Genomic DNA, 6,242 nt, shown 5'->3' with positions numbered 1-6,242 from the left:
GTGACTGTGTGTTACAGGTCCCCCTCTGCACCCATCTGCAGGGGACAGGTGGTGGTACAGCCCCCAGCTTTGGGGCCAGGGCACTTCAGCTCAAGCAGCAGCAGCTCATTCTTTTAGCTCTGCTGGGCCTCGGGTCAGTCCCCAGTGCGGCCGCTGAAAGGCTGGTTGTCCACTAACTCAACCCATCTGTAGCATGTATGCAGGCTAGTACTGCTACACAGCACTTGAGAGCCGCCGGTCCTCCAGTGTCTTACCACAATCCCTCCTGGGCCGTCCTGTCTTGCCATTCAAGGTCCAGAGGGCACTGGAACCAGTTGGGTTATGTGGGGTGTACAGGGGCAGGCCATGGCAAGTCCGTGAGTGTTGAAGCCAAAGTCGGTATGGGGAGGGGCACAGCCAGCTGATCCATACCTGTAGGCAACCACCTGCTCAGAGCTCAGCCAGCGTGGGTTGGGGTGGAGGATTGACTCTGTCCCCGCCCCAACCCTGGTAGAAGTCTCTTGTTGATACTGGGAAGAGGGGTTTGTTCTCTGTTGTGGTGCCAAGCGCTTCTCTTGGAGAGAGCGCAGTGATTTGTATCAGGAGCCCAACTCCGCCGAGGCCTTGTCTCTCTGACATGGCCTTGTTGAGACTCATTGTCTCTTTCAAGTGACAGTATGTTACGCTGGGCAAGGCAGTTACGAGTTCCTGGCTAGCTGTAGCGTTCTCTGCAGCGATGGTGGGAATGGCATTTTGGACCATATTAGCCTGTTGGTGCTGCTGCTAAAAGGGTCTTTTTCGGACTGGAGTTGTCACTGCTCTCACCCTTTCCCTTGGACGCTGTGTGGATTGGACAGTTAAAAATGCTGAATGCAACACAGACACACGTGCACTCACGCATGTATGGTCACACGCATGCAGCCGGGCACACATTCAGAAGCATGCATCGCACCCACGCGCACAGTCAGACCTGTCTGGTCATGCATGCGCTCACACACATTTGTTGCCCACGCGTTGCTCACCGTGTGTGCGCTCAGTCTCGACTTTCACATATAAAGAGAGACTCATTGACATGCATGGACTGCACACCACACATACATCCGTGTGCACGCCTTTGTGCAGGCGCGCACACACAGATTCACACATGTTGAACTGCACACTCTCACATTCGGTCGTGTACAACTGAACAACTTGAAGCAAACATTGACAGGAGTGAAGGGACTGTGGGGCAGGATTCCCTTCTGTCAGCATGCATACACCCACTTTGTAGGGGTGTAAAATGACCCCTCAAGATGCCAGGAAGAGGAGAATTGGGCCCCAATCTGTTTGTTTTTTTTATTTCTGATCTGAAGCGGCACATTATTAACACACCTCATCAAGGGTACATCTTCTGGAGCAGGAGCATTTTCTTGAGCGCTTTGGGGGCCCAAGGCTGTGAAGGAAAGCTGAATCCTTGAAGCGCTAAGGTTAACAAACATAAGATTTTTGTTTTTCCCGCAGTTACTGATCAAGGAATGTTGTTTTGTTTTTTAAATGGAAGGAGAGAACATTCCTGGCGGAGATTTTTGGAGCTGAACAACAGAGGATAAGCCAGCCAGCATGGGACCAACAGCATTGTAAGAGCAGCATGAGAAGATCTGTGTGGCAGATCAAACTGACTTGGAGCACAAAGGAGGTCGCGATGTAATGTAAGTACATAGGCACTGGTATCTCCACTCTGCTGCATTCTTACAGCGAGAAGCCTGCTATGCAGAGTGAGTCTGTCACCCTAAGGATACAAAATGTGACGCTCTTTATTAGGCAGGAGATGCTGAAATGTGTCCAATTAATGAGACATTAACAAATGGTGCAGCAGAAATAGAAGCTACTGACACTGAAGATATTAACTTCATCTTCCCTTCAAGCACTTTGATTAGCTGTGGCCTAAATGATCAGCCAGGCGGGGTCTGGTTCCCCTTTGCGCAGGCGTCTGTAAAATGTGAGCTTACAAAATGAAGCCGCAGGCGCTGATCAGTGTATTTACACCTCTGCCTCATTGGTTTGCACATGACATGGTGGGGAGGGGAACAGCTAAAGGCGCAAGGGCTTGGACCTGCACTTGCAATTCAAAGGAGGATGCGTAATCAGAGGCATGGGTTTCATACCTGCTAAAACATGGCCCCCCCCCCCAAATTCATCCCTCTCTGTGCATTAGATTTCATTGTACATTTGCAGTGGTGCGTTTGGGAGTCGCTGAAACACGCCCTTGAAAAGCGTAAGTGATCCACAGACCACCTTGCTTTGCGAAAACGATCCCTTGTTTTAAAGCAATGAGGGCATTGTTTTCCCACTGTGTCCCTCCCAAAAGGTCTCAAACTCTAAAGGTACAGCCTTTATTTCTCTCCTCCTGTGTCTGTTTCAGAAGTTGGGGCATGTCTGATGCCTCCTGTAGCTGGAGATATCAAGCCATGTACATCCCGTGGTGTCATTCCACTGAATGTGGCCTGATATTGCTCACCACCATGTGGCACTGTGGTCTGGTTCTGTTACACAGGCTAAGCAGAATCGATGTAGGTCAGTATGTGGATGAGATCTCCAAGAAATATCTAGCTTGCTGCAGGAAATGGTATTGGCAATTGTCTTGAGTCAATTGTTAAAGGCAATGGGTTGATCTAGGTCAGTGGCTCTCAAACTTTGTTACTGGTGCCCCCTTTCACATAGCAAGCCTCTGCATGCGACCCCCCCTTATAAATTAAAAACACTTTTGTATACATTTAACACCATTATAAATGCTGGAGGCAAAGTGGGATTTGGGGTGGAGGTTGACCGCTCGCGACCTCCCATGTAATAACTTCACGACCCCCTGAGGGGTCCCGACCCCCAGTTTGAGAACCCCTGATCTAGGTGCTCCCACTGGACAAGACATAAAATCACAGCCCTGAATGTTGGCTGTTAAAGATCCCCTGGCCCTTTTGTCCGACGAGGGGTGTTCTCTGACATCCCAGCCAAATTCTAATACATTCTTTGAGCTTCAATCCTCTGTGCAGTCTCAGCTGGATACTGTCTTCTTAGCTTCCTGTTCCAAACTGTTATGTAATGTTGCTGTATGCCGTTAAACAGCTGCCCTGTTCCACCCAAGAGGTGGCTTGTGATTCAGTGGTAGGTGAATTGACTCCTCTATGTCCCTCTTACTTAAGAGAGTTGGTTAATTGTTCCTAAACTTTGAGCAAATCAGATCAAAAATGTTACAAAGAAGCATTCCAGTTTGCAAGAAATGAACCTTCACAGAAAATTCAATCAGAATAAAGACAACCCTAGAATTTTCCCATGTTGCCAACAAAAGACCTGGCAGTTGTCAGACCAGATACAAAAGCCCCATACAGAGTAAACCCACCCCCAACCCTCTTGGAAAGCTGTTAAACACAGGAAAACCTTGTGTATTCCTGAAACGAGCCATTAAACAGATCCAGCTAACAGGTGTTCCTTTAAAAGGGCCTCCTAAGCTCTCAGAAACAAGGGGAGCGGGAGTGTTTGACTCTAATCATACACCGAAAGCATATTCATTTTCACAGTGGGATGACAGGCTGCCTTGTCCAAAAACCCAGCATACCACAGGAAGTGTGTGTTTTTGTAGGCGCTGTTACAAGCAGGACCAAATGAAAAGCCAAATCTCAGCCTTTCTCTTCTTGCAATTCCATAATCTAGTTTGGAATATTATATTACTCCCGACTCCCATCTGCTTTTGTTTAGTGCAGTGCTATTTATTCCCTCCTCCTTCCCCGTCTCCAATTAAATTAGTCACTAAAATCCAGTGCATTAGCTAGTAACGTGTCCACCTTCTGCTGTGTGATTTCCCTGGGTGCTGCCCCAGCGGTTTGTTGTTGCTTAAATCGGTGCATTGCAACGTGGCATGTTCCATTTTTGCAGTTGGGTCTAGTGGCTGCGGCAGCGGAAAGGCACTCGGGAGACCTGGGGTCTATTCCCAGCTCTGTCCTTTCCCCTGCCTGGGCTTCTATTTCCCCTTCACCCTTTGGCTGTCTTGTCTATTTAGACCGAGAACATCTCTTGCTGTATGCATGTGCAGCGCTTAGCACAATGGAGCCTGGTCTGTGCCTGGGGGCTGGTGTGCGTTAGAGAAGCCGTGGGGCTGCTTCATTGGTTGGGGAGACTGTAAGGAACCCCGCTCCGGTGGAAGAGCAGCAGAGATGGAGTAGAGCTCTGACACGTGGCTTCCCCCCCTCCCCAGTGCGTCCCTTTTCTCCCCGTCACACCCCCTGTGCCAGGGTAGGACTAGGGCAGCTGCCACAGGAGTTAGTTTTGACACCAGGGGGGTTCCCCTGTGCTGCGGAACTCTCTGCTATCTGGCAGCCAGAGTCTGTCCCCTTTGCAGTGTTCATCTGGCACAGGTGACACCAGAGCAGGTTGTCTCCCTTATACATGGTTTCAGAGTAGCAGCCGTGTCCGTCTGTATCCGCAAAAAGAAAAGGAGGACTTGGGGCACCTGAGAGACTAACAACTTTTATTTAACAAATAAATTTGTTACTTTCTCAGGTGCCACAAGTACTCCTTGCCCTTGTACATGGTTCCATTGCAAGAAATCGCCATTTACTGGAAACATCCCTCTCTTGGTGTGTCCCATGAAAAACATCCCCCCTCTGTGCGAGTCCTCCCAGCTAGCCGTGTGTCTTGCAGCATTTGCCTGTCAAGCTTTTATCCCCGTCGGTGCCACTAGTGCAGAAAGCAAATGACTCAGCTCTGATCAAAGATTGACTAGTCGATGGGAGGCTACAAAAGCTTTGCAATGTTTTTAACCAGGATTAAGCCCCAGTCCAATATGGCGGTCCCTATGTACAAATTTCCCAGGCCAGCGATGGACTCGTGGACCGGTAATCCCCACAAAAACACGCCGCACTCGAAGAAAGATGTAGAATCATCAGGTGAGACTCACAATGGACTTCTGCACTGTTCTCTCTGATGCCGACTGCCTAGGGATTGCCACTTGGCTGATTTGGCCGCTTGGATTTGGCTGAAATTCAGCACCATTGTGCAAAGCAGAGGCACCACTTAAACCCTATGTTAAGGACTCACATGGTGCACATACTTTGTGCTGACTCCCGGACTACAGCACCTCATAAACATTTGCAAATACCCTGTTTCTAGTATTTAAAAACAGAACACAAAAAGCAGCTAAGCTCTACAGTAAAGGTGGGGCCCTAAGACCATGTGCAGACTACGGATCTGCTCCAATTACAATTACATGTACAAGGGAAAGGAGTACTTGTGCCACCTGAGAAACTAAACCCCGGTTTCACACAGTGATTAGCTCCAGCTCTGCACCAGTGCAAGGTCTTGGGTATACGGCGACAGCTGCCCTATGCAGAGCTGGAGCTAATCACTGCGTGAAAGCGGGGTGAGCAAATAACACTGGGGGGTCTCTTGGTGCAGCTGCAACAAACAAGGGCTGTGTTTGAGGCAAATGCCCTGTGTGGTACAGGCCTAAAACTAGCAGGCAGGTGTATTCATAGCCATGAGCTTCACTAACAATCCAGCTGAACGCTGCGCTTAACGTATGCGTCAGGCATGCAGCCGTTCCGTCACCCCCCTCAACTCCCAACTGGGGCCACCAAAGCTGTTTAAATGCATTTCTTTCCCCTCCTCCCCCCTGCCTGTGGTTCTCCTTTTGTTTTTGCTCTCGCCCTTTGTGTATGTGTGTATTGATTTCCTGCTTGCCACCAGCTGCAGTTCACTCCTGGTCCTGTTCCCTCTGCTTGGCTTTGAGTGCAGAGAGCAAGGCAGCCTCAGCCAGCTGTGACCTCCACCACAGATCAAGGCGGGCCATTCGATAGGCAGGTCTGGGTCTTCGGTTAGTCTTCATGACCTTGCAGAGCCAAAGGGGATTGAAAAGAGAGGGTGATGCCAGCAGGTGGGAATGTAATGGCCAGCTCTGGAGGGGAAGCGCCAGTCATAACTGCCTGCCCATCCTCTACAGCGCCCCTGGGGTCTGCCAGTCGTCATAACTTAAGGGGCAAATCCTCCAAAGGTGCAGAGGGCCCACGCGAAGCACAACTCATGTGGTACTGCTGCATGTGGAGGACAGGAACTGGAAGTCTGCCCCACAGAGCACAGCCTTGAATGCTGTCGTGGGGGAGGAACTGGGGCAGGTGGATCCACCACTGTGCAGATTCATCAGTCATTTTCTCTGGCCATGGAGGTGACTATACTATTGATTGGTGTTACAGTCACTGTCTGAGACCACAGCCCCGTTATTCTGGGTGCTGTGCAAA

General features: G+C 49.9%; 1 long non-coding RNA gene across 1 annotated transcript in view; it reads left to right on the top strand.

Moving 5' to 3' along the window:
- Positions 1-1,530: 1,530 nt before the first annotated feature.
- Positions 1,531-6,242, top strand: part of LOC140901347 (uncharacterized) — a 64,160-nt gene continuing 59,448 nt past the window's right edge. The window contains exon 1 of the long non-coding RNA XR_012155825.1: positions 1,531-1,667. This is a non-coding gene — a long non-coding RNA (uncharacterized lncRNA). The remainder of the gene's footprint in view (positions 1,668-6,242) is intronic.

Source organism: Lepidochelys kempii, chromosome 21 (genome assembly GCF_965140265.1).
Source record: "Lepidochelys kempii isolate rLepKem1 chromosome 21, rLepKem1.hap2, whole genome shotgun sequence".
Classification (NCBI taxonomy): domain Eukaryota; kingdom Metazoa; phylum Chordata; order Testudines; family Cheloniidae; genus Lepidochelys; species Lepidochelys kempii.
The sequence above is the reverse complement of the archived record's forward strand: the minus strand, read 5'-3'. Positions and strand labels throughout refer to the sequence as shown.